Genomic DNA, 10692 nt, shown 5'->3' on the forward strand with positions numbered 1-10692 from the left:
ATGTTTGTATGTATATATATATGTATATTTAAACAAAACAGTTATCAAGCAAGAACCATAATAACAATATTTAGTCCATTTGTATTTGCCAAAATTAAAGAAAATACTTTATCACCTAGTCTATCTTTGTGAGTCCAAAGCTCTATTTCTAATTTATCCTTCATCATAATTAAGAAAAACTATACTTATAACTATCTAGTTATATATGTTCAACACCATCATAGACCCCAAAAGGATATAATATTACCTAAGTAAACAGGAAGTGCATTGTAAGCAACTTCCAAAACTGTAGAATTTACAGAGACATCCCACTGCCTGGACAGTTACCCAAAGTTCTTCTGTAACGTTTGGGCATCCATCTTCAGCCTACAGACCCAGAGCATCTGAACTTTTCAGTGAAGCCGGGAATTTGAAGATCTGTTCTGCCTTGTACTGACAAAGTTCATCAGTTGCTTTCTTCTATGTCCTGCAGAATATTTGGCAGTTTCTTCTGTGAAGCGGGAACCCTGAAGGACCATCCCATCTTATCTTGGCAACACTCATATTACCTCTCGCTTCAGAAATTTTTTATTTAAAAAAAAAAACAAGCTGGGCGTAGTGGCACACATCTTTAATCCCAGCACTCTCAGGAGGCAGAAGCAGGCAGATTTCTGTGAGTTCAAGGCCAGTCTGGTCTACAGAGTGAGTTCCAGTAAATCAAAAGATACACAGAGAAAGCATGACTTTAAAAAAATTCAAACCTACTAGAGAGTTAAAAATTGGGGGGAAATGGAGAAATGGCTCAGCAGCTAGAAGGATTTGCTGTTCCTGCTGAGAACCTTAGTTTGATTCTAAGTACCCACTTAGTGTTCAAAAGAGTCAGTAATTCCAGTTTCAAGGGATCTGATGCCATCTTCTGGCCTCCTCAGGCACCAAGTATACACATGGCATACAAACACAAGGGAAACACTCATACCCATATATTTTTAACTGAATACAATGAGTTCGATAAAAATCTGAGGCCCTCACCTAGAGTCACAAGCCTTTGTACTGTCACATTGCTGCTCATTTGAGTAGGCTCACATACATGCACATGAACACACATGTGCACACACACACTGCTGAGTTGCTTGAAACTATCTCAAACAGTGCTATATTGTGTATTAGTTCCTGTTCTAGTAGTGTGATAAAATACCATGAAAATGAAGGACTTAAAGAAAGAAGAGTTTATTTGTGCTTATGGTTCTAAAGGGATAAGGGTCCATTGTGGCAGGTTGGCATGGGGACTAGAAGAAGTTGCTGAGACCTTACATCCTGAACCCCAATCATGTAGGAGAGGTGGGGGTAGGAGGAGAGAGAGGGAAAAAGGAGAGAGAGGGAGAGAGAGGGGGAGAGAGAGGGAGAGAGGGGAGAGAGAAATGGAGAAGGAGAGAGAGGGAGAAAGGGAATGGCAGGAGGCTTTGAAACCCCAGAGACCTACTCCTCCACTAAGGCCACACCTCCTAGCCCTCCCCAAACAGTACCACCAACTGGAAACCAAGTATTCATATAGACGTAACTAGTCTCATTCAAACCATTGCAGATCCTGAAGACTTTATCCAATATCAAGGGCATTTTTTTGGGGGGGTATTTTTGAAGACTTATTTCAGTTTCATACATATAATACACTTTGATCCTATTATACTCTTGTCCCTCTCTCCATTTGATGAAGCCCCTCTTTTTGCCAACAAAACTCTCTTCTACTTTCATGTCTTAATTTGAGCCCCACTGAATTTAATTAAGGTTGCTTGCCTGAGCACAGGTGGGGCTTGGTTAAGAACCATTACCTGTGTCTGTACAGTAAGGCTTAGAGCACCCCCCCCAACCATTAATTGTCAAGGGCACTTTCGTGCAGGACCGTGTGCTTATCATATCTACTGATAATGAGAGGGTGAGATGGCTGTTCTTGGTTTTCAGCTACAACCCAGAAGTGGAGGGCACACTTGTGACCTGGATCTTGAGACAAGAAGACGCAGGCCTTTAATCTAGACCTTGAGGTGGGAAGACGTGCCTTTAATCTGGGCCATAGCTGCTGGAAGCCGGTGTAAGGAGAGTGGAAGAAGGAATCGTTTGCTCTTCTCCTACTGGCCCTCACCTTGTCCGCACATCCATTCCTTCACTGGCATTGGAGCCTGCTTCAGGATTCCAGCACAGACAGGAGACCAGCCGAGCCACCCAACCTCGTTGAGCACCTACTCGATTCTTGGACTTCTCATTCACAACTAGCCATTGTTGGACTGCAGCCTGTAAGTCATCACAACAAATTCCTCTACATATATATGGACATACAAGAGAGAGAGAGAGAGAGAGAGAGAGAGAGAGAGAGAGAGAGAGAGAGAGAGTCCTATGACTCTAGAGAATACTGATTAATACAGACGGTATCACTATGTAGCCCTGGCTGACCTGGAATTCACAGTGTGTAGGCCAGCCTGGCCTGGAACTCCACTTGCCTCTGGTGCCTGGTTGTTGGAATTAAAGGCATTTGTAATGATGCTTAGAATATCCACAGCTCCTTTATAAAAACTGCTTTTAAAATGTATTTATTTGTATGAATGTTTTGCCTACATATGTGTTTGTACACCACTCCATGCTTGAGGCCTGCAGAAGTCAGAAGAGGTTGCTGGCTGCCCTGGAACTGGAGTTATGAATGCTTATGAGCTACCGATGGGTGCTAGGTTCTCAGCAAGGGCAACAAGTGTGCTTAGCCAATAAGTCACCTCTCCAGCTCCGTGTCCATGGATTTTAATGTGGTACATTAATGCTGTCTAATATATAGTCCATATGCAAAGGTAGGGATTCTTTTTAAAAAAAATATTTTATAGGGCTGGAGAGATGGCTCAGCGGTTAAGACCATTGCCTGCTCTTCCAAAGGTCCTGAGTTCAATTCCCAGCAACCACATGGTGGCTCACAACCATCTGGAGGTCTGGTGCCCTCTTCTGAAAGAATATTGTATACATAATAAATAAATAAATATCTTTTAAAAAATACTTTATGTGTATGGCATTTTGCCTTCATGAATGCCTGTGAACCACATACATGCAGTACACACAGTGGCCAGAAGGGGGCATCAGATACCCGGGAACTGGAGTTTTGGAAAGTTGTGAGCTGTCATTGGGTGCTGAGAATCAAAACTGGGTCCTCTAGAAGAGCAGCCAATGCTCTTAACCTCCGAGCCATCTCTTCAGCTTCCTGAATGATTTGGGACCACTAACCTGAAATCTAAGCTCCCTGCCAGTATGAGCCTTTTGTGAGTTCATTGGTCCACCCTCAGCATTTTCATTAAAGGTGAAAATAAGAAAATATCCACTTTCACAAGGCCCTGAGTTCACCACGGAGCAAGATGCACTGGCAACCAATCTGAACTTCAAGGCTTCAGAGCAGAAAAAAACAGACATCCAGATACTTAGGCAAGGTTTGACAAAGACATGGTGTGTGTGCTTAGTTTATCCATACTGCTTCACTATGTAACCCAAACCTGTCATTCTCCTGCCTCAGTCTTACAAGTGCTGAATTACAAGCATTTGTTACTACACCTGGCAGATTGTGCACTTTTTTAAAGTTTTTTTTTCATTTTCTTATTTATTTATTTATTTATTTATTTTGAGTTTTTTTTTTTTGAGACAAGGTTTTCTGTAGCTTTGGTGCCTGTCCTGCAACTAGCTCTTGTAGACCAGGCTGGCCTCGAACTCACAGAGATTGGCCTGCCTCTGCCTCCCAAGTGCTGGGATTAAAGGCGTGCACCACCACCACCTGTATATGGATGGTTTGCCTGCATATGGTATGTGTGTGCACCATGTGCACACATGGTGCCTAAGGAGGTCAGAAGAGGGCGTTGAGTTCCCTGGAACTGGAGTTATGGACAGCTGTTAGCCACCAAGCAGGTACTAGAAAATGAACTTGGGTCCTCTGGAAAAGCAGTAAGTGCTCTTAACCACTAAACCATCTCCCTGGCCCCTTTTAATCAAAGGTGCTTATACGCTCACACAGAGGAAGTCACAGCAGTTTGGAGAAAGCCAGAAAAGTAGAGGGGGAAAGCATGGGTTGGAACCCTGGGCCCGATCTTGTCAAGTCACCAAAAGTCTGGGTTTTCTCATTACAGGACGAGACTGACACTGTATTACTTAATAATGATACCTACAACATGGGTTGTTTATGAGTAAATGAGAGCCGAGTGGTGGTGTGCTGTGGGACAATGGTCTGTCCCACAGACCATTAATTAATTAAATGCTGTTTGGCCAGTAGCCAGGCAGGAAGTATAGGAGGGGTGACCAGTCAGGAAGTAAAGGTGGGGCATCGAGAATTCTGGGAATTCTGGGAACAGGGAAGTTTCAGTCTGCAGTCACCCAGTTGAAAAGGAAACCAGGGGGCTGGAGAGATGGCTCATTGGTTAAGAGCATTGCCTGCTCTTCCAAAGGTTCTGAGTTCAATTCCCAGCAACCACATGGTGGCTCACAACCATCTGTAGTGAGGTCTGGTGCCCTCTTCTGGCCTGCAGGCATACACACAGACAGAATATTGTATACATAATAAATAAACAAATATATTTAAAAAAAAAGAAAGAAAAGGAAACCAGGCACAGGCAAGCAAGATATGACTGCCTTGCCCAGAAAAGTACCAAACTATGTGGTTAACACAGATAAGAATTGTAGGCTAAGATAAGTTATAAGAGTTAATAAGAAGCCTGAGCTACTGGGCCAATCAGTTTATAATTAATGTAGACCTCTATGTGTTTATTGGGGACTAAACAGATGCGGGACCTGGTGGAAAAGAAACTGGTGGAGGTGGCAGACACATTTAATGCCAGCACTCCAGGAGGCAGAGGCAGACAGATCTCTGTGAGTTCAAGACCAGCCAGAGCTATTTATACAGAGAAACCCTGTTTCAACAAAATGAGAGACACAGAGAGACAGAGACAGACAGCAGAGAGAGAGAGAGAGAGAGAGAGAGAGAGAGAGAGAGAGAGAGAGAGAGAGAGAGAGAGTAAATGAGAAAACTTACAGCTTTTAGGCTAGTATGTAGCTCAGTTGATAAGGTGCTTCTCCATCATGCACCCGGCCCTGAGATCAGCCCCCAGCACTATATCAAACCTGGTATGCGGTACATGCCTGTTACTCCAGCAATGTAGTGACAGGTAGGGGAAATGAGAAATTCAAGGTCAGCATCAGCTACACAGTTTGAAGCCAGTCTGGGCTACAGTAGACCATCTCAAACTGGCAAACAAAAACAGAGAAGACTTTTCACATTTTAGGTTAGCCACACAAAAAGTTGATAGAGACGATAGCCCTGATTTGATGGCTCAATTAAAGATTTGCTTTTCTTTTGTTTGTTTGTTTTTTTTTTTTTTTTTGTATTTTAAGACGGGGTTTCTTTGTGTAATCTTAGCTATCCTAGAATTAATTCTGTAGGTCTGTAGACCAGGCTGGCCTTGAGCAAACCTGTCTTCTCTGCCTCCTGAGTGCTGGGATTAAAAGCATGTGCCACCAGTGGCCGGATTTTTTTTTTTTTTTTTTTAGTTTTTCGAGACAGGGTTTCCCTGTAGTTTCTAGAGCCTGTCCTGGAACTAGCTCTTGTAGACCAGGCTGGCCTCGAACTCAGAGATCCGTCTGCCTCTGCCTCCCGAGTGCTGGGATTAAAGGCACATACCACCACTGCTTGGAGCCCAGCTTTTTATTTTATTTTATTTTTTGTTTTTTTGAGTTTTTTTTTATTTTTCTCCTAAATTTTGTGGCCTTCCCCCCTACTTTTTGCTGTTTTTCGGGGGTTTTGTTTTGTTGGTTTTGTTATTGTTTGTTTTTTGAGACAGGGTCTTACTACGTACTCTGGCCTCAAACTCGCTAAGATCAGGCTTGCTTCGAACACTTATACCTGCCTCTGCTTCTGGCCTGCTTAATTAGAGGGGCACGCTTTAACTCTTTCCCGTCTGGACTATAGACAAGCAACTACGCATGCGTCCAATCCTTGCGCTCCGCCATGTTACTATGGCAGCCGGATGCGGAGCGGGTCGGAAGTCAGTACAGTACTTCCGGCTCCACAACACTTCCGAATTGGAAGACGCGGGGCTACAGTATCACGGGGTAGGTTGGACGACCTTTCGTTGTTAGAGCTTCTGGTTCGTGTGTATGGCGGGGGCGGGCGGCGCTAGTCTTGTGCCAGGCGGCGGCCTGAGGCCGATCTGCCCCGTCCTCGCCGCCGGGGGTGCCCCGAGACCCAGGCCGCGGCCTGCGGGATCTTTCCAGTCTGTTCCTCGGGTCGCCGCCCCGGGCCAGAGCAGGGTCAGCCCCAGCCCACGGGTGGTGAGGGTAGGGCGCGTGGGGCCGGAAGTGGAGGTAGGTCCATTTCCGCTGGTTAGATTTGACGGAGCATGTCTCGGCTGTGGACAGTACACTTCGGGAGGGTGCCCGACAGTTGGGGAAGTCTACGTGCGGTAGAGAACGTGGCACCCGGCTAGGAGTCAGTGAAAGCACCTTGATAAAATGGCTGGCACACTGAGGCCGGTCGCCGAGCATTAAGATCTATGTAGTGGGTCATAGCCATCTATAAATCCAGTTCCCAAGACCACTTACCCGGCCTGCAACAGTTGGCTCTGCCTTCAGGCATCCGCCTACCGTATGTGCTTTTTACACACAATCCTATGTGTGTTTTTCATTTAGCCAACTCTCTTTCTCTTTCCACCATGGGTTGTGGGCGCTACACCCCATCTCCTTGGTCCCACAAGCACCCAGCAGGCACTCGGTGGACATACATACAAGCAAGCAAAACACTCAAACACAAAATATACCCCCCCCTTTATTTATTTATTTATTTATTTATTTATTTATTTATTTATTTATTATGTGTACAATATTCTTTCTGTGTGTACATCTGCAGGCCAGAAGAGGGCACCAGACCCCATTACAGATGGTTGTGAGCCACCATGTGGTTGCTGGGAATTGAACTCAGGACCTTTGGAAGAGCAGGCAATGCTTTTAACCACTGAGCCATCTCTCCAGCCCCCCCCCTTTTTTTTTTCATTAAAGCAAGATTCAAGAAGCGTGGCAGTAATTGTCATTGAAGGGGCCTCAGCCCATGGCAGAAATTTGTCTGGGGCCGAGAAAGAGCTCTACAGCTGCAAAACCCAAACAAACAGTAACTAAATGTGCGAAACAAGATGGATGTGGAATGAAATAGGGAAACTGGCTGCTAAAGATGACCCCTGGCAGGGTAGGAACCAAGGGAGCACAGGCGATGTTGCTCGGTGATTAGTGTTTGCTTACCACATCTGTTTCAGTTTTACAGTTTGGCCCTACCCCATTGCAGATGCTCATGTGGCTGGTTGCTCTCTAGGGTACAGCCTAGATCTAAAATTGGTTCTGGATAGTGGTCAGGTCACAGCTGCAGACTGGCGGCCTGTGATTAGAACATAGCCCGTTTCCTCCATCCCAGTAGCCCTGGGGCAGCCAAAGAGAAAACATTAACTCATGCCAAAAAATAAAAATTACTGTGCAAAACCTGGTAATATGCGACGTGCTGAGGCCACAGTGATTGTGTAAGACTGTCTGCTAAACCATTAGTAGCATTTGTGTGTTCCTGCTGTGTGTCAGAGAGACCTTGAAAGGGGCCCCTACATCTCTAGGTGTCACCCACTGGGTGACATGGGGAGAGAGGTCTAAAGCAGAGCTCGCATGCCCACATGGACCTGAAAGACCTGCCTTGCAGGTGAGAATTCAACTGTTATTTCATGGCCCCTTCCCTCCAAAACCCTGCCAGTCCTTACAACTGCGGTTTATTACCCAGGATAAATGTGTGCCTAGCATCCAGGTTGATTAAACCCCTGCAAGCAGGGGAGGCACACGCCTTTAATCCCGGCACTTGAGAGGCAAAGGGAGGAGGATCTCTGTGAGTTCAAGGGTAGTTTTGGGACAGCCAAGCCTACGAGAGAAACGCTGTCTTTGGGGTAGGCGGTGGGGAATGACACACTCTTTACAGACAGAGAAATCCAGAGTCTGCTAGTAAAATCAGAAGCTATAGGTCAGAAGTGAAGACAATGGGAAGAAATAAGAGCACATAGTACCTGGTTTACAGAGTGAGTTCAGGACAGTCAAGGCCATGGAGAGAGACCCTATCTCAAAATAGAAAGATCATGTAAGTCTATTGCCTAGACATCAAAGATAAATTATAGTTGAACTCAGAAGCAATTCAGGAGAAGAATATGAAATGTTTGCATGTAATTTTTTTTCTTTTTTTAAAATTAACTTTATGTGCATTGATATAAGGGTGTCAGACCCTCCCCTGGAACTGGACTTAAAGACTCTTGTGAACTGTCGTGTGGGTGCTGGGAATTGAACCTGGGTCCTCTGGAAGAGTCCTTTTTTTTTTTTTTTTTTTTTGGTAAAGATTTATTTATTATGTATACAATGTTCTGCCTGCATGTACGCCTGCGTGCCAGAAGAGGGCACCAGATCTCATTACAGATGGTTGTGAGCCACCATGTGGTTGCTGGGAATTGAACGCAGGACCTTTGGAAGAGCAACCAGTGCTCTTAATTGCTGAGCCATTGCTCCAGCTGTGTATGTATGTAACTCTTTATGCAGTAGAGAGGAGGGTCTGAGGTCGGGTCGCAGTATCCCTGACTGAGAAGGACCTTGAACTTGTGATCCTCCTGTGCTAGGTTACATGTGTGTGCAGCTACTGCAGGTTTATGAGATGCTAGGGATTGACCCGAGGACTTGGTGTGTGCTAGGCCAGCACTTTACCAGCTGAGCTGCATACCTGCCCCGTCAGTATATCTGTCCAAACTTCATACCCCTGTATGTCCGTATTGTGAAAGTTCACCCTTCTACACTGTGGAATTCTCTTGTTTTGCTGGTCACTAACAGGCACATCTGCCCTCATCGTCAAAAGCCAGTATGAGGTCTGTGGGTGCTTAGTGATGCCAACATGGAGCTCACTTCACTATAATGAACGGCTGGGTCATGGCTCCCAGGTAGTGGCAATAGAGGGAGCAACACACGCAAGCTGGCTTCCTTCGTGTGATCTGAATGTAATAGTAGAGATGGATGTTTAATGACTGAGTGACTTATTGTTAACTTTTAGAATTACAAGTGCTACAAAAGAAGCACAGATTGGAAAGAATGAGGGAAGGAAGCTTTTTTGTTTTGTTTTGTTTTTCAAGACCAGGTTTCTCTGTGTGGCCCTGACTATCCTCAAACTGTAGACCAGGCTGGCCTTGAACTCACAGAGATCCACCTGCGACTGCCTCCTGAGTGCTGGGATTAAAAGTGTGTACTACCACCTCCTGGCCTTAAATATAATACTTCTTTGAGAATTTTGTAATTCTTTGAGAAATTCAGTTTTATCCAGTTCCTGGATCCACCCACTTCTCGCCCCCCTCTCCCTCCCGTTTCATGTCCTCTTTTTGTTTTCTTTTTAAAAATAACCCATCCAGTCAAGTTTATGGCTGCCATATACTCTGGGTGTGGGGTCATCCTCTGGAGCCATGTCAGTAGCAGGGACCACACACCCTTAGAGAAAACTGCCTCTCTCTTCCCCAGAAATCTGTGTTACCTCAGTTAGGAGAAGGAGCTCATTAGCCCCTCCCCCTCAGCATTTGAATGTTGCCTGGCTTGATGGTGTGTAGGCAGCTACACAGGGCTGCTATGAATTATGAGTTGTGAATGCAGGGGTCCTGTCATGTCCGGAAGACACTGCTCTGCTCCAGTTCTCCCAGTCTGGCCGCTCAGGATCTGGTCCCCAAGCCTTGGAGGGCGAGCGAGGCACACAAATGTCCCATTATTCCACTAACATTTGTTCTCTGTACTTTCTGCTGTTTGCTTTTGTTTTGTTTTTTGGGACAGGTTTCTCTGTGTAGCTATGGATAACCTGAAACTCATTCTGTAGGCTAGGCTGTATTGGCCTGGAACTCAGAGAGATCTACCTGTCCCTGCCTCCTGAGTGCTAGCATCAAAGGTGTGCACCACCACAACCCAGCTTTATTCTCTGTACTTTTTTTATTCTCTGTACTTTGACCAGTTGTGAGTTTCTGCATTAATTAACTGCTGTCTACAGCACCCCCCCTCCAAAAAAAAACTCACCTCTCTGATGAGGTCTGAGAGATACATTAATTAATCTATGGGTAGAGAAGGACAAAGGTAGAGGCAATTTGATGCTATGTCCATTTAGCAGAATAATAGTGGTTGATTCGATGCCATGCAGTGGTAGCACACACCTTTAATCCCAGTACTAAGGAGGTAGAAGCAGGCAGATCTCTTTGAGTTCCAGGACAGCCAGGGCTACACAGAAAAGCTGAAAGAAAAAAAAATAGTAGATTCACCCTGTCTAACTAACCATGGACTCCTTGACAGATTTGCAGTACCCCACGTGTTGGATCAAGGCCTTAGTTTTAGAAAGCAGTTTGCTACCCTAAAACATTCATGCCACTGTTGCACCCATAGGCACAACTTGCCGTTGCCATTGTAGTCCACAGGGCTCCCAGTGGGTAAGGTTGAGATGATTTTCCACCCAGCAACCACATAGCACCTCTGGTACTATGAGAGCTAGGCAGTAGAGAGGAGGCTTCTTGGTCAGAACCAACTTGATGTAAGAGGAGGCTCTCTTCAAGAAGTCAGCTTCCAGTTCCAGTTGTAGTCCTAGGACTGAAGAGATTGAAATGGGGGCAGCAAGTGTTGGGGGCCAGC

Source organism: Arvicola amphibius, chromosome 7, assembly GCF_903992535.2.
Source record: "Arvicola amphibius chromosome 7, mArvAmp1.2, whole genome shotgun sequence".
Lineage (NCBI taxonomy): Eukaryota > Metazoa > Chordata > Mammalia > Rodentia > Cricetidae > Arvicola > Arvicola amphibius.